This window comes from Natator depressus, chromosome 9 (genome assembly GCF_965152275.1).
Source record: "Natator depressus isolate rNatDep1 chromosome 9, rNatDep2.hap1, whole genome shotgun sequence".
In the NCBI taxonomy this organism is placed as follows: Eukaryota; Metazoa; Chordata; order Testudines; family Cheloniidae; genus Natator; species Natator depressus.
This window is the reverse complement of record NC_134242.1, coordinates 56,538,651-56,556,677: the sequence shown is the minus strand read 5'-3', so window position 1 is coordinate 56,556,677 and position 18,027 is coordinate 56,538,651. Positions and strand designations below refer to the sequence as shown.

At 43.9% G+C, this 18,027-nt stretch overlaps 1 long non-coding RNA gene across 2 annotated transcripts in view; it reads left to right on the top strand.

The window, feature by feature from the left end:
- LOC141993499 (uncharacterized) overlaps positions 1 to 18,027 on the top strand; it is a 173,551-nt gene that overhangs the window by 69,847 nt on the left and 85,677 nt on the right. Inside the window, exons 3-5 of one of the 2 annotated variants that reach the window (XR_012640873.1) lie at positions 1,094 to 1,238; positions 1,617 to 1,685; positions 9,236 to 10,412. This is a non-coding gene — a long non-coding RNA (uncharacterized LOC141993499). Of the gene's footprint in view, positions 1 to 1,093; positions 1,239 to 1,616; positions 1,686 to 9,235; positions 10,413 to 18,027 lie in introns of those variants that run through there. The other variant, XR_012640874.1, reaches the window with a different exon arrangement.

Below are 18,027 nucleotides of genomic sequence, written 5' to 3'. Positions count from 1 at the left end.
CTAGAACCTCCTGCAGCCATCTGGCTAACATGGCCCTTCTAGCTGTTTCTCTTTCACATGGGGACATCCCTAGCAGTGCCCAAGGTGAAGCTAAAGTGTTTAACCCTCTGAAACACTCAGGCCCCTTCCCAGGCCCTGCTTCCCAAACAGGAGCTTAGCAGCCTCCCTCTGCTAGCAGCATTTAGACGTTCTTTTTTTTATTATTATTATTTTCTCTTGAGTTAACAGAGCATCTAATGTGACTAAATAGGACAACCTGCTCTTGCATCCCTATGAAAAATATATGATGTGCTTTATACATCTCTCGTCTTGGCTTCCCTGCCTCCCAGCATGCTCCCCGCACCCCCATCAGCCTTTGTCTCCCCCTCTCCCCGGCCAGGGACAGCACACGGGAGACCCAGAAACACCTCTTGGGAGAGCAAATAGCCCAGTGCAATGGGTATCATCCGTACCAGTCACAACCGAGTGTGTGGAGGTTGGGGTTTGGGGGGCGAGGGTTGAGAAGGGTGGAGGGGTATGTGTATAGGAGAGGGGGAATCTATACGCAGAAAGCGGCCAAGCGGCAGCTTACCCTGTTAAATATTAATCATCTCTGCTTCTGCAATTTCGGCAATGCGTCTGGGCCCACCACTATTGAATTTTTCATTAACACCACTCACTTCCAACTGCACTTCTCCCTCTTTCCTCCACCGGTAGCCCCCTCTGTCTTCCCCTCTTCCCCACCCGCTATCAGCCTCACCACTGTCACCAAGCCCTCTGATTCCTGCATTTTTCCCACCCCCATTATGTTCCTAGGCCAGAGCTTGGTGGGGGAAAGGGACATGGACAGGGGATGGGAAAGAGGAGGAAGATCAGCTCTCTGTGGGGGGAAAAAAATACGTAAGGGCAAGTCAACAAGTCCCATTCTAAATAATACACGAGACAAGTCAGGGCAGAAATGCTGACTCAGGACTGGGAGCTTTTTAAACCACACGGGCGAAGTTTCTTCATCACTACCTTGCTCCCTGCAGGTAAATCAGGAGCACAAATGTATATGCCGAAGGGGGGCCCTGAGTAATTTCCACCTAATTGCAGCCTCGGTCTTCTTTGCCAGCACAGCCAATGATTGGAGAGCAATGCTGTGCCAGTCACTGCATGTTAAATAGCTGGACCAAGAAGAGGCAGTGGTGAGAATCAAGGACAGAGAAGGCTCAGACAGGCAGTCTGAACACTGAGAGGCGAATCTGAAGAAGACCTAGGTGAGACAATACATTCTAGCTCTCAGACAGACCTTATGACTCAGCCCATGTTTTTTAACCTGTATTTGCTTCTGTCCTGGTTGTAGCTGGTGCAATTTTGTTCATTGATTAATATGAATGACAGCAGAAATGCAAACTCCATGGAATGAGAATAACCAGCACTTGTCTAGTGCTTTACCTTAGAGCTGGTTTTTGCCTTTCAAAATATGAAACGTTGCCCTTTTTTAAAAAATGGGAAGATTTTAACAAAATGTTAATGAATTTTTTTCCTCCTGTTTTTTCATCAGCTTCGTAAAAATATTATGAATTTAAAAAATGTTGAGAGGGAATTTTTAAAAAATCATGAAAATTTCCTCCTTTTTCTTCTGTTTTGACCAGCTCTGCTTTTCATCTTCAGAGTATTGACGGACTTTAATTACTTAATTCTCAAAAACCCCTCTGAGGGAGGTAAGTACTGTACTATTATTCCCATTCTACAGGCAGGGAATGGAAGGCCCAGAGAGGTTAAATGATCTGTCCATGGGCACAGAGCAATTGGTATCAGAGATGGACTTAGAACTCAGGAATTTCTGGTCCTCAGGCCTGACCTTTCACCACACTTGTTGCTATAAACAATTTCATCCATATTTCAAAACCAGATGGCTGCATTACAAAAGTCAGTTCAGGCTGCTGAATGGCAACAGTATAGCAAAAAGTCACATAATTTATATACTCCAAGCCTTAAGAAATAAAGAAATGAATAGGCCAAAACATACACTGACCACATAATTAACAGGCTGGGCCAAATTCTCTGCTGGTGTAACTCTATCAAAGTCAGTGGAGTTACGTCAGCAGAGAAGACAGTTCGTTGTTCTTATCTAGTATAAAGAAATGTATATTTCATTGCAGCACAACAGCTGGTAGATGTTTGTAATGTATTATTTTTATTATGTTGTTAGTATCTAAATATTTTCTTTTAAGGGATAATGCTAAGTAGAAAATATTATCCATTAATATATTTATCAAATGCAAACTGAATTATATGGTGACATGCTTATAACTTTGTACTTCATGAGAATAATTTGGTGTCTGTAGGTCATGAGGAAAGTGTATAACACATTGTTAATATATGTTAAATTGTAGTTGAATGTATGTGGATTTTCATTTGAGACTGAACAATGTGGCCTGGAATACACACATACACCCTGTATATATGATTCTTATATTTCTTTGTCAGAAGGGCAAACCACTGAAGTTCATGCTTAGCTTTAAGCACAGGGATTGTCCCATTTGAATCAATGGGACCATGCACAGGTTTAAAGTTAAGCATGTGCTTAAGCACTTTGCTAGAGTGGGGCCTACATTTGCCACAAGTGTTAGTCACAATGATTCATTTGACCAGCCCTAGTAGAAAAGCAAAATCTAAATCAAAACTGGTTAGTTTATGCTTGTGAAGTGCATTGAGGTAGACAAATATAAAAATATACTTGGAATGATCTGCATAATTCACTAGTGGCTTGCACTGTTTAGGTGAAATTCACACCTGTGCAGACAGACAGCCAAGGGCTAGGCACCATTTATGTCTCGCTTAAGAAGGGACATAAGCAGTACATAGCCCTTGTGTTGGCTTATTGCTTAGGGGTAAATTTCACCCCTTATGTCATATACACCATGCTACAAAAATGGTATTTAACTGACCCATAGCCCATGCAGAGCCCCACTGCCTTGCAAGATCAGAGCCTAAGTCTATGTCTACACTACAGACTTTACCGCTGCGCTGCTGTAAGGTCTTCCATGTAGCCACTCTATGCTGGTGGGAAAGAGCTCTCCTGTCGGCATAATTAAACCACCCCTAATGAGCAGCAATAGCTATGTCAGTGGGAGAGCATCTCCCACTGACATAGTGCTGTCCACACTGGCACTTTTGTCGGTGAAATTTTTGTTGGTCAGGGATGTGTTTTTTCACACCCCTGAACAACAAAAGTTTTACCAACAAAGATGATAGTGTAGACAAAGCGTTAGAAATGTTTCAGAGAGTTTTAAGCAATTTGTGCTTGGCCTTGTTGTTTATAACCCTTTTCCTGCAGCAACAATCTGCTTCCTTAGTAACTGCACAGGGCTCAAGAGGTAGGGAAAATATTATCACTGATACATTTTAGAAACTGCTAAAAATGGCTTTTCTTTAAGTCAGGCTGCCACTACTCTCAGGTCTGATATAGCGCAACCCAGCAACACTGGAGACCAGCACCACAGGATCACCTCATTCTGAATAAATAATGAAGCTTTTATCCCCCAAAACTGGTCAGGCACAAGTGACATGTTAAACATTCATTTCAAAATTAAGCAATGGTGGTACAGCATGAACATTTTATAACGTTGCCTCAAGAACATCTTGGCCCTGGGGAGTCCTGAATCTCCTGCTTCACCCCTCGCTACCCCTCCTCATCTTTCTCTCAACCTTTACCACTGCCATCTACCATCATTGGTCTCCCACCTACTTCAGTCCTCTTGCATTCCTCTTTCTGTTGCCCTCCCTTCACCGTGCCCTCCAGGCTTCTCTCTGGTGTATCAATTGTTTGGAACAATTAGCAGAAATCTGATACTTTTTAAAAATTGATCACTTAAAAGAAATCATGTTGGCAGTGTGCCTTTAAATGTTGTTTTTATCACTCCTGTTTGGGTCCTACATTGCCCAGACACAGCCCATTCCAGTGTGATTAGGGCCCCTTGTGAAAACTATGGGGCAGATTCTTTCTGGCCACCTGCCTGGCACCCTAACTGGCTTGCTTAGAGCACCCCTGGAATGGGGGAACTCTGAGGTGGCCTACAGCATGTAGATGATTGCTACTCCAGCTGTCTCCAGCACCCCAATGAAGAGTGAGAGCTGGACAGGGATGAAGCAGGACATACCCATGTCCTGCCAGTTCTCAACTGGCACATGGTCCCACAAGGAGAATGCTGGGTCAGTCCCTAAGATGCTCTAATTTCTGTGACAGCGATAGGGCCAGCACAGATGCCCCTGGAGAATCAGGGAGGAATAACTTTTTCCCTTACTGTCCATATAGTGAAGCTCCTGGAGCAGAAGAGTATCTGGACCTGTATTTAATAACCCCCACCACACCATGGACTATCATCTGGTCTCAAACCCATCTCCTGTAGCTCCAAAGCACAGGCCTCTACCACTTGAGCACTGCATGTCTTGAGCTAAACAATGTAGGCAGATAGCTTTTATGTGGCCAGCCACCAGATGGTGACAAAGATACATATGGCCAGTGTGGTGCATATAGTAAAGTCCCCATTGTGTTTAAATGAGTGAAATTAATGCCCATTTGATATAAGGCGCACAGGTGTCTGCAGTGTCAATTATTCATCCATCCATGTGGAAAATGTGAAAATTGCAATGGTCTGTAATGTTCTTAACAAGCAGAGAAAGGGAGTTTTTGATCAACAGGAGGAGTGCTCTCTGTCCATGGTACGTGTGGCACAACAGAAGATACTATGTGCAAAGTTCAGAAAGGGATTGAGATATTTCTTCTTTGTAGTATATTAAATAAAATGTGTGCTACAGAAAATCCACTTTAAATATTGAAGAAGATAACTAAAGCTTATTAATGTACGCTCTTTCTTTCCCCCTTTTTATTAAAAATTCACAAGGCTTGTCAGCCCTGATCTCAATTAGGCAATGTGTTTGTCAGGATTATTTGTTCCACGTTTTCATAAACATTTGATGATTTATATGCAAATGTTACATTAATGTATTAGTAAGACCGAGGTTTTACTTACACAACATGCAGGAAAGGCAGAGTTAAGACTCCCATAGTAACGCAAGCTCTGCCCTCCTTTGGCATCTGCGCATTGCAGTGGAAACTTCCTATGGTGTGATCACATGACCTGGGACAATGGCAACATATTGGGCCTGAGCCTCTGCTAATATAAGTCAGCAAAGCTTCACAGACTTCAGTGGAGCTGCACTGATTTACACCAGGACAGAGCCTATTATTCTGCATTATACAGTGTTGGGAAGCAGTTGTACCTGTTTCTATAATAACAGATGCACGTATGAAGACTTTTATTTGACTGCAGCTCGGGTCTGATCCTATAAAGTGCACAGGACCTCTCGTGAGAGTCTGAGTGCCTTCAACTCCTGTTGGGTATCAATCCTCCAAAGAGCAAGCCCTCATCTTTCAGGCCACGTCTACACTGCACACCATGGGCAGTGGCATGTAGGGTATGTGTAACTACACACTGCAGTGGAAAGCCGGCTGCGTCCACACTGCAGTGTGTAGCTACATACCTCAGTGAAAAGCTCTGGTAGCGGCAAGGCAGCGGGACACTACACTGTTAAAATAGGCAATGTAGATGGGGGAGGCACTGCTTGGGTATGTAGAGAACCATGAAGGAGACACACCCACAGAGTTCTGGTGTGGCTTTACTCGCCTGAGCAGTGCCTCACCATCTACACTGCTCTTTATATCCAGGCTTGGCGGATGCGCAGTGTCTGGACTCTGCATGCCACCATAAGGTGTGCGCCATGTAGAGGTCCCCTTAGGGATTTTGGAACCATAAGCATCAACAAACCCTATTGTTTGTTATATTTAACCACTAGGGGGCAGAATTCCAATTTCTACAAGACCTGGTCTAGACATAGCATTTGTATGAGTACATCTATTTTGATTAAGGGTATGATTTTTTACCAAAATAGTTTCTTACCAGTACGACCTCTATGGATGCAGTTATACTGATATAATGGCTTATACCAGAATAGCTTTTTCCACTTTCCACATAGGAATGAGTAACATAAGCACCTTTATACTGGGCTAACTGCATCCACATTAGTGGGTTATAGCACTTTAAATATACTGGTATAATTAAAGTGGTACAACTTTTGAGTGTGGACAAGTTGTAGGGCCCAGATCCTCAAAGGGGGGAGGAATAGCTCAGTGGTTTGCGCATTGGTCTGCTAAACCCAGGGTTGTGAGTTCAATCTTTGAGGGGGCCATTTAGGGGTCTGGGGCAAAAATTGGGGATTGGTCCTGCTTTGAGCAGGGAGTTGGACTAGATGACCTCCTGAGGTCCCTTCCAACCCTGATATTCTGTGTATTCAGGTGCCTAATCCCCAATGACTTCAACTGCCTCAAAGATATTTAGATGCCTAACTTCCATTGGCACCTTTGAGGATTTGGGCCGAGGTGCCTCCTGGCTTTTGTGCAATTTAAATCTCATCCTTAACACTGCACTAATGAAGAGTGTTGTGCATGTGTTTATAAGCATAATAGAAATAAAATAAATAGGTGCAGGAGAAGGACACTCACAACTTGAGGGAAAGATTTCATAGAAGATAAACTAGCAGCTGCAGTCCAATGAACTGAAGATACATGAGTTTCATAGATTTCTTTGATGACTGACAGTCTCCCACTTGGGTTACTGACAGGATAATGTGAAGGTGACTTCCACTGATGAGCTAACTGTATCCCAGGCTACAGCTTTATGTGGGGGGAAAAGTTTAGTCTTTAGATTCTTGGAAATACTTGTGTGAGTAAGTGCTACTGAACCAGGGTAAAAGTTGCAGAACTTAAGGTCCGTATTTTCCAAGAAATGACAGCAACTCTGTCTGCTGTGTCAGGGACCCAGTGCATTGCCCCAGTGATATACCATTCTTCTGCTTGTTTCTTTAGGAATCCAGCAATCCAATAATAAAGAACTTTAATCCCAGATCAAAATAATCCAGGTCCTTATTTCCCATCCACTGCAATTTATGTTTTCCCCTCTTTCTTGCTTGTTTGGTTTATGTCCTTAACACCAACAGACAAAGCTAGGTATAAATGCTGGTAAAATAGACCGATAAGGTACACATCTCCTACCTGACTACTCTGACTCTTTACAGTATGGTGTATACATAGGGAACTGGCTACATAAAGGAAAATATTCATTAAAGGATAGTTTTTTGCTTCATACAAATGTTACTTCTACTTCCAACTTGTAGCTGGCATCTTCTAGGATTAGGTACCCTTTGTTAAGAGAAGCAGATAATTCTGCACCCTCGACTTGATCTTTAAGAGCAGAAAAATAAAATACAAAGGATCAGTTTCAGATCAACTCTTACAATTACTTGTATTTGTATTACAATAGCACCTAGATGGCCATTCTACCAGACACATACACCTAGACAAATGCAGGGTGGGGGCTGAGGGGGCAACAGAGGCAGAAGAAAGAAAAGTGACTTGCCCCACGTTACACAGCAGGTCAGTAGCAGAGGCAAGAGTTGAACGCTGGTTGAAGTGTCCTATCCACTAAACCATGCTGCTTCTCTGCAGCTGCTTCTCTCATGCTGCTTCTCTTCCTAGATGCATGGCTGGTGTTCCTTGCTCACATGCTCAGGATCACCAGATCTGGGGTGAGGAAGGAATTTTCCTTCAGGTCAGGGACTTTTTTTTTTTTTTGCCTTCCTCTGAAGCATGGGGCATGGATCAGTTGGGCCTGTATCTTACCTAATCAGTTCCTGGCCAGCGCAAGGGTCTCAGGCACAGGTGGCGTGTCAGTCTCTCCTGGTCTCTGCCTGTGACACATAACAGTTTAGTCTCCTGAGGACTGAAATGCTTTAGTCTAACTAAACTCATTGGACTCAATACAGAGGTATGTGGGTGAAATTTATTGGCCTGTGATATACAGAATGTCAGACTTGATGATCTACTAATCCCTTCTGGCTTTAAACACTATGAAACTATGAGCATCATGTTCAATGTCATTTATCTTGGAGTATATCAGGCCTCACACAGATACCATACAATTCCCTAGGTGACATATAAAATTCCACACTCTGAATCCCAGAAAAGAGTCTTGTGGGAAATCCTGGCCCCATCCAAATCAATGGGAGTGACTTCTCTGGTCCCGGCTTAACCCACCGTTAGCTCTGCAATATCCTTTCTGAGCAGGGGTGACCAGTACTGCACACAGTAACCAGATAAGGCCACACCATTAATTTACATTAAGCATTATGATATTCTCCATTTATTCTCCTTATGCATCTGAACATCTTGTTAGCTTTTTTGACCAGAGCTGTGCATAGAGCAGTGATCTTCACTGAGTTGTCTACAGTGGCACCCAGGTCATTTTCTTGAGTTGCGCCAGTTAGTTTAGAAGTCTGCAAGGTGTATATGTTTAAATTTCTCCCTCCAATGTGCATTACTTTGCATTTGGTATTATTGAATTTCATTTGCTATTATGTTGCACATTCCCCACCTTGGTGAGGTCCCACGAAACTTCCTCACAGTCCGGACTTACCTAAATAACTTGGTGTTGTGTGTATGCAATGTAGTTGTAGCCATGTCAGTCCCAGGATATTAGAGAGACATGATAGGTGAGGTAATATCTTTTACTGGGCCAACTTTTGTTGGTGAGAGAGACAAGCTTTCAAGCTCTCACTGAGCTCTGTGTAGCTCAGAAGTTTGTGTCTTTCACCCACAGGGTTGGTCCAATAAAAGATATCACCTCCCCCACCGTGTTTCTCTTGGTGTTATGTGCAAATTTTGCTCCTTCACAACTAATCCCCACTCTCCAGATTATTCATAAATGTATTAAACTACAGAACCTTGAGGCACCCGTTATTAACCTTTTGCCATGATGAAAATTGACCATTTACAACTACTCTTTCTATTTTGTCTCCTAGTCAGGTTTTGATCCCCATGACTACTTAGCTTCTATAGTAGCCTCTTGCGTGGGACCTTGTCAGTGGGTTTTTGGAAGTCTAAATATATGTCAATCAGTTCTCCTTTATCGTCTCCTCTATTGACACATTCAAAGAATTCTAGGAGATCAGTGAGACACTGGTTTCCTTTCATTTCAGAAAGGAGATAACATTCAGTATATTACACAGCACTCTGGGATCTCTTGGGATGAAAGATGTTATGTATGTATAAGGCATCACTCTATACCTGGTCATATACATCTCAGAAGAGTCTCTTTCTCACCCATGGCTGCTTTGTCCATCTCCTCGCTTACCCTTAGCATTCTTACAACAGGTGAAATTCAACCATGTGCTGGGGCCAGCACGAGACCTATGTACGACTGAAGTCCCAGATAAGGCCTAGATGAAGTACACATCCTACAGAAGTTTCTTCTACCTCCTACCTTACTTCCTTTCAACTCCTCCACACTAGTTTGTGGTCACTAACGGGTGAGGTGGCTCTGCCCTACCTCCAGCTCTGTATGGCTCCAAAGCAAGCCAAGAACTACCCACCGATGGCTGCTTGCTGGTTCGTGTGAAATGAGCTTTGAGGTACAGCTCTCCATATTCAAGTACATACCACAAATTCCACCCCAATGCCGGCACTAATTGGCCTCGTGGGTAGCCGCCTCAGTCCAAGGACTGAACAGGCCAGTGGAGACTGTGATGCCTTCTCATCCATCAAGACGGCTGCTCCAAGGGAGGTCTCAGGCATGTTGATAGGGCATAGAAGGGGAAGCTACTGTGCTTATTGTGTGGATAGACAGAGGCCTTCAACCTCCAGGGCCAACGACCCGTCATCTAGCCCCAAAATAAAATTAATTTAACAAATATCAAGAGCCACTCTTAAATCAAGAGCCTCCATTACAATCTGGCCAAGAAACTGTCCTCTACCACTGCCAACAAGTTTATTGCTGTACGAAGGCTCCCCAGCTACTGCACCCATTCATGAAGGGTGTGGCTGAGTATGAAGGAGCATATGCTGTCTTTTAAGGGAAAACCATGGGCTCACAATCACAGCAGTCTGTTCCACCCTGGGATTGACCTATTGAAATAAGCACAGGAAGCTGCACAAGGAGGAGGGTACTAGAAGCCAAACAGTTTGCTGCCATGGGTAGTGAGCTCTCCCCCAGGTTCCAGAACACCAGCCTGACCAGGAGCAGAGACTTTTGCTTAAGGAGTTGAGGGGCTTGTCAATCAGGGATCCTAAGATCCTTTTCACAGGGGACACCAAATGCCTCAGTTGGGGGAAAGGAAGGTGTGGCTTGGCCGCAGTGCTAACCCTGGCCACAATGGGGCACACAGGCACAGCACACTCCTTTGCACTGAGACTCCATTTTCCTGTTCTCACAAACTCAGTTTTGCTCAGCATTTCATTGGAGGCCCAGAGGGGCATTTCTGGGCATGCAATAACCTTAGAAACCCATACTGGGGAACCGGAGTACACCAGGGTCTTGTTAAAACATATCCTGCTACTGTTCCAGATCTGATTTAAAAGTTAAAAAAAAAGTCTTTGGGTTGGTGTGTGATCCTGGACCAACCCCTCAGCACACACCCCACTCACCACCAACCTGGAGATTTTCCTAGCTCCAGCTTCTGCTCTATACTGATTCTGCACATCCCTGCCTCTGACACTGGAACTTAGCCACTTCTTACAGAGCTAGAAGTCCTGTCCCATCTGTGACGTTGCACTCTATATGATTTTTATGAAAATATGCTAATGAGTATGAATGTAATATAACTGGAATATGCTTCACGCAAAAGGTCTCTTGTAAGGTATCATTACAAAGTTTATAATCTACTGAGTGTGGTCATCCTATTTGTATAAAGGTATCACCCTTGTATCTGAAACTAGAAATATGAAATATAACTCTGAGGGCCTATTGTAATTATGCAAAGTGTGGACCATTAATGGTGGTTGGGAATCTAGATGGCTCCCATCAGCCAGGACAATTGACTGTGGATGGCTCTGTTTGCAGGCAGGCCTTCCTGTGAGTCATGCTGGGAGGAATGAAGGCTTGGAGTCTCACAGGAAATGTGACCATGTCACCTGGTACTGAAATCCATCTTAAACCTCATGCTTTTCCATTTAGAAGGGGGGGAAGGGGGCAGAGAGACAAAAGATTCCCACCTTATGCAAAAGATATATAAGTGGGTGGAACAGAACAAAGGGGGCGGCCATCATGAGAAATCCCCTAGCTACTACCTGAGCTGGAACAAGGGCTGTACCAGGGGAAAGGATTGTGCCCAGACTAGGAAGGCATCCAGTCTGTGAAAGAAACTTATTGAAACATCTCTGAGGGTGCGATTTTATCTGTATTCAGTTTTCTTAGACATAAACTTGCATGTTCTATTTTATTTTGCTTGGTAATTCACTTTGTTCTGTCTGTTACTACTTGGAAACACTTAAATCCTACTTTCTCTATTTAATAAAATCACTTTTAACTTATTACTTATCCCAGAGTATATATTAATACCTGGTGGGGGGGCAAACAGCTGTGTATATCTCTCGATCAGTGTTAAAAGGACTAACAATTTATGAGTTTACCCTGTATAAGCTTTCCAGTGTAAAACAGATTTATTTGGGGTTTGGACTCCATTGGGAGTTGGGCATCTGAGTGTCAAAGACAGGACCACTTCTTAAGTTGCTTTCAGTTAAGTCTGAAGCTTTGGGGCACGTGGTTCAGACCCTGGGTCTGTGTTGGAGCAGATTGATGTCTCTGGCTCAGCAAGACAGGGTGCTGGAGCCCCAAGCTGACAGGGAAAACAGGGGCAAAAGTAGTCTGGGCACATCAGTTGTGATCCCCAAGGGGGTTTCTGTGATCCAGCCCGTCACACCATCATCACCATGCTGCTCTTCTGATAATAGGGCAATGAGAGAAGTATAAACCCTAGATAAGACAGACCATGGAGAGATGGTCTGGAACAGATTGCTGTTATTAACAGGATTAGGCTCCAGTTCATCAAAGCACAGACCTAAGCATGTGCTTTTGTCACAACCTCAGGGGTTCCCCTGGGGAAGGCAGATCAGCACTGCATGTTGCTAATGTTGTTGCAAGCATCGCAAAGCATTTTGGGGAGGGTCAAAGGTGTGAGTGGGGAGTGGAAGATTCTTTTGCAGGCTGCAAGAGTCCAAAGGGGAAAGGATAAAGAGAGCAGAGAATGGGTTAACTCAACACTGCAGCTAGCAAGCTCAGTCCAACGATAAGATGCTGGCCCCAGTCCAAGGTCACGGTGCTCGACAAGAAGTTTATCTCTCACCCAGCCACAGCCAGCCATGAGAAAACCAGGGCTGCAGAGATGGAAAACACAGGCGAGATGATGGGGGCAGGAGCAGAGCTTTGCATCCCTGGAGCCTTTGTGTTTTGGGAAAGCGAAGAAGACCACAGAAAGCCAGTTTGGACTGTCACAAAGAGCACCAGGAACAGAGGTCGCAGAATGGAACACTCCCAAAGGAGCTCAGGACTTAAAACCCTCCTGAGAGCTGGAGCAGTTCGGAGATTGGTAGCGAACCCTGGACGACCTGTGCGGCACAGGACAGAACTCCCGTCCACCCCTCCCTCTCTTCTTCTTATGTTATACCCAGGCCTGGCCAACCTCGGGTAGTGCGGGTGTGAGTACGAAAGTGGGTTAGGGCTTGGGGCACTAATGCTTCCTTCCTTCCTCTGAGTGATGTGTGGAGCACCCATCACTCTCCACTGTTATTTTATTATTATATCAATAAAGCTTTAAAACTTAGTTACTTGGTGTGTTTCGTCATCTCCTCCACAAACAATCCTGCAGCTTCAGCCTGATCACCTGAAGCCTCACACAGGCTGGTAACAGAAATCTGTCATACTTTGCTGAAGTGGGACCTTCATTTCTTAGCTTAGGTTTCCAGTCACCCTTGTATGACTTGTTCTCTCATAAGAGAGCAGAACCACCAGGTGGTCGTTTTCTCCTCTGACATGTCATGGCATATTATGACATAGTATAATAGTCAAAACACTAGAGCATTTTGTATTTTATTAGTTTAGTTTAATTTTGTATTTTAATTTTAAATTATGAATTAGAGTAGCAGCTCTTTTTAATATCCTATTTTAGCCTGGAATAATTTCTCCAGCATATTAAAAACAGTTGCTACTCTAGCTAGTTCTGAGTTTCTTGTTAGTTTTTGTTCCAAATGTCAATCTGTTTCATTACAACTACAAACAGGAGACACTCTGAATAAGAAACTAAGATAAGCCCTTGGTACTAATTTGGGAAGCTGTTTTTAATCAAGTTTAATATAATATAATATAATTATAATTAATTAATAATATTACCTGACATATCAATAGAACCATATGACACTGACATCTTGTGAAATAATATCAACAAAAATACAAAAATTAAATTAAAACAATGTTTAAATGTAAACTTCGTTTCAAAACAAAATTTTGAATGTTTCTAAATGAAAATTCTTCATCATGATTTTTTCTTCCAGAATTTCTGTTTCATGAGAAATTTGGAAATTGTTTCTTTTTTTCTGATTTGGAATGAAACCAAATTTCAAAATGTTGGTATTGTCTGGGGAACTGAAATTCTGCATTTCAACCCGCTCTAGTCGTGACACCTTCGCCTTTAGTAATCCAGAGATTCCTTCTTCACCAATCAGAATCACTCTCTCTTTATCTCTCCCAGTATCCCCAGTTTGGGATGTACCTCTCCCCTTCTTTTTCTCCCTCTGACACAGGTGATTATCTTTCCCCATGGCAAAAGCCAGTTCTTATCTAGACAGGCTGTAGGGTTTTTTTGCTCTCCTAAAGTAGATCTGTTTTAGCCATTGAATACAAATCAAGGCAGTTGCCTTAATACTCTCATTACATTTAAATCTAATGGGCTTTTTAAATATTCAGAATCAAAGGCACTTCACCACCAGTAAGTTTTTTTTATACATCTTAAAAAAAAATCTCTGCATTCAAAAATCCCCACTCTTGGCATCTCCACTCTCTCGCTCCCTCTTTTTAATTTTTTTTTTTATAAACTGGGCTAACTCACCAGGGAAGGGCTGTGCTTATAAACAGATGCCACTCACACAGGTTCCGGGAGGCCTTCATATCATTAGATGACAGTGAACTTTGAACTCCTGATTTGGAGCCTCTGTTTGCTTGAGAAGAGGAGGAGGCAGTGGGCATGAAGGGAAGTTCAGGGGGGGTTGATGGGGCCTCTCTAGTGTATTGCTGGCCTACCCTGGCACAGGAACGCTCAGGACTTCAAATCGGCTCCAGTCACTTTGAAGCTTCTCTCTCTCTCTTTCTCTGTCCTTTTTCCCCCCTTGCATCTATGAATCATTCATGTCCCCCTCCTTACCTCCCCCCCACCGAGGTTCCTTTAAAAAAAAAAAAGAAGAAGAAAAAAGAGGGAGGAAAAAAATACCCACATGCACACAAAGCCCAGCCTATGTTTATGTTCTTATTGCTCTGTGCAGCTTATCATCACCAGTGTTGAACAAATTACTTACATGATGTTTGAACTGCACTGGCAGCCCTCAGAGCTACGTACTTGATGGGGCAAATTATTTTGTTTTAAATGTTAATGTACAGTGGGGAAGCGTTAAATGTATGGGCACAGTGAATACTATTTACTTGGTGCATTGCAAAGCATCAGTCCCAGGTAGGGAGTTGCAGAACGCTAATGCAAGAGCACACACACCTTCAGCGGCAGGCTTACACCCCCTAGTTAAGAATGAAGATTTGGGTAGGAAAGATGGCTGTACATTTAATGATGATTTCTGATTTCTTTGCAGGGGAGGGGGGGTTGTATTTTTCTCCATTATCCCAGTGTGTTAAATGTCCCCACTCACCCCGCAACAAAATATAGCTCCATTCGGGAAATTAACTAGAGATGGGACTCAGTAGATCTGGGTTGGTCCCCAGCTCTGCCTTTGTGACCTTGGGCAAGTCACCGAGGGCCAGATTTGCACACGGCTTGGGCCAGATTTTCAGAAGAGCCCAGTTGAGCTAGTTTGAATTCAGTCTGTAAGACTCATGATGGGAGGTGCTGGACCTTAATCTCGCCGTGACTCAGACCCCCGCACCTATAAAATGGGGCTAATCACAATACTTTTCTTCTATCCATTGTTTCTCTGTCCAATTAGATTGGATTGTAAGATCTTTGGGAAATGCATATGTACAGTACCTAACTTAGTCCTCATCTTGGTTGTGGACTCCAAGTCCTGTTGGAATAAAATAAAATAAAATAAAATCTAAGTGATGGATACAGCAAGAATGAACTGTCAAAGTGGTATCAGTCCCTGACAGAACTACAGCTTCAAAATCCACAGACATATCTCCACTGCTACAATGATCAGTACCCCCCAAAACACCACTTTGCAGAGCAATGGGTCCTACACATGCCCACCACAGCATGTGGTGCACCTCATCCAGTGCATCAAATGCCCCAGCAACAATTGTGTGGTTGAAACCAGACAATCACTACCCCCACTCAATTAATTCATCCAGAAAAATGGTAAAAGACGAAAACACCTTTACAACACCTTCAAAAGACAAGCCTGGGAACTTAAATTCATAACTCTGTCTGGATTTATCAAAGACCCTGGTTTTATGGCCCATTACATGCCCTGCTGCCTAAACTAACCCTCCATTGTCCGAGAACTGCAGATGTGTTAATTGCCCACTTCATTTTAAGTGATCCCCTACAACATGGGTGAACCCTTTGTGCTTAACAATCTGTCCCACCTTGCATTTAGCTCAGACACTCAGGCCTGCTTTGTGAAACTTGAAAGCTTGCCCCTTCCACCAGCAGAAGTTGGTCCAATTAGAGATATTACCTCTCCCACCTTGCCTAATGAGTGTATTTTTCTAGAGCACTGTTCATCCCCAGTGCTTCACACAGTCTGTACAGCATGGCTGAAACACCGTGCCATCTCTGGTCTGGGAGCTGTCAGCCAATTGGTACTCAGCACACCACAGAAACAGTGGTGGATTAGCTACTGGGCCAAGGGGCCAAGCTACTTTCACAGGGTCCGAACAGGCTTCCACCTCCTCTTGCCTGTGCCGGCCAGCCAAATAAAGAGTCCCAAAGCCTTCTTTAGTGCTTCACCTTTGTGTCTTTATTTACAGTGCAACCGTGTAATCCCTTTTATTCCCCCAACAGCTCTCCCCATTTAGACCCTTCCCAGGGTCTCCTGGCCCATGAGGCGCCTTGCCTTTGGTGAGGCGACAGAGCTGTGAGCCTTCTATCCCCTCCCAGGCTAGCCTCCTGACTGAGCTTTCTCCAGGACTTTTATAGAATCATAGAATATCAGGGTTGGAAGGGATCTCAGGAGGTCATCTAGTCCAACCCCCTGCTCAAAGCAGGACCCAATCCACAATGAAATCATCCCAGCCAGGGCTTTGTCAAGCCTGACCTTAAAAACTTCTCAGGAAGGAGATTCCACCACCTCCCTAGGTAACGCATTCCAGTGTTTCACCACCCTCCTAGTGAAAACGTTTTTCCTAATATCCAACCTAAACCTCCCCCACTGCAACTTGAGACCATTACTCCTCGTTCTGTCATCTGCTACTACTGAGAACAGTCTAGATCCATCCTCTTTGGAACCCCCTTTCAGGTAATTGAAAGCAGCTATCAAATCCCACCTCATTCTTCTCTTCCGCAGACTAAACAATCCCAGTTCCCTCAGCCTCTCCTCATAAGTAGGGGTATTGCCAGCAGATCGAGGGACGTGATCGTTCCCCTCTATTCGACATTGGTGAGGCCTCATCTGGAGTACTGTGTCCAGTTTTGGGCCCCACACTACAAGAAGGATGTGGAAAAATTGAAAAGGGTCCAGCGAAGGGCAACAAAAATGATTAGGGGTCTGGAACACATGACTTATGAGGAGAGGCTGAGGGAACTGGGATTGTTTAGTCTATGGAAGAGAAGAATGAAGGGGGATTTGATAGCTGCTTTTAACTACCTGAAAGGTGGATCCAAAGAGGATGGATCTAGACTATTCTCAGTGGTAGAAGATGACAGGACAAGGAGTAATGGTCTCAAGTTGCAGTGGGGGAGGTTTAGGTTGGATATTAGGAAAAACTTTTTCACTAGGAGGGTGGTGAAACACTGGAATGCGTTACCTAGGGAGGTGGTAGAATCTCCTTCCTTAAAAGTTTTTAAGGTCAGGCTTGACAAAGCCCTGGCTGGGATGATTTAATTGGGGATTGGTCCTGCTTTGAGCAGGGGGTTGGACTAGATGACCTCCTGAGGTCCCTTCCAACCCTGATATTCTATGATTCTGATTCTATGAAAAAAAGCATTGAGTACATTAGCTTTTTCCACATCCTCTGTCACTAGGTTGCCTCCCTCATTCAATAAGGGGCTCACACTTTCCTTGACTTTCTTCTTGTTACTAACATACCTGAAGAAACCCTTCTTGTTACTCTTAACATCTTTTGCTAGCTGCACCTCCAAATGTGATTTGGCCTTCCTGATTTCACTCCTGCATGCCTGAGCAATATTTTTATACTCTTCCCTGGTCATTTGTCCAATCTTCCACTTCTTGTAAACTTCTTTTTTGTGTTTAAGATCAGCAAGGATTTCACTGTTAAGCCAAGCTGGTCGCCTGCCATATTTACTATTCTTTCTACACATTGGGATAGTTTGTCCCTGTAACCTCAATAAGGATTCTTTAAAATACAGCCAGCTCTCCTGGACTCCTTTCCCCCTCATGTTGTTCTTCCAGGGGATCCTGCCCATCATTTCCCTGAGGTTGTCAAAGTCTGCTTTTCTGAAGTCCAGGGTCTGTATTCTGCTGCTCTCCTTTCTTCCTTGTGTCAGGATCCTGAACTCGACCATCTCATGGTCACTGCCTCCCAGGTTCCCATCCACTTTGCTTCCCCTACGAATTCTTCCCGGTTTGTGAGCAGCAGGTCAAGAAAAGCTCTGCCTCTAGTTGGTTCCTCCAGCATTTGCACCAGGAAATTGTACCCTACATTTTCCAAAAACTTCCTGGATTGTCTGTGCACCACTGTATTGCTCTCCCAGCAGATATCAGCGTGATTGAAGTCTTCCATAAGAACCAGAGCCTGCAATCTAGTAACTTCTGTTAGTTGCCGGAAGAAAGCC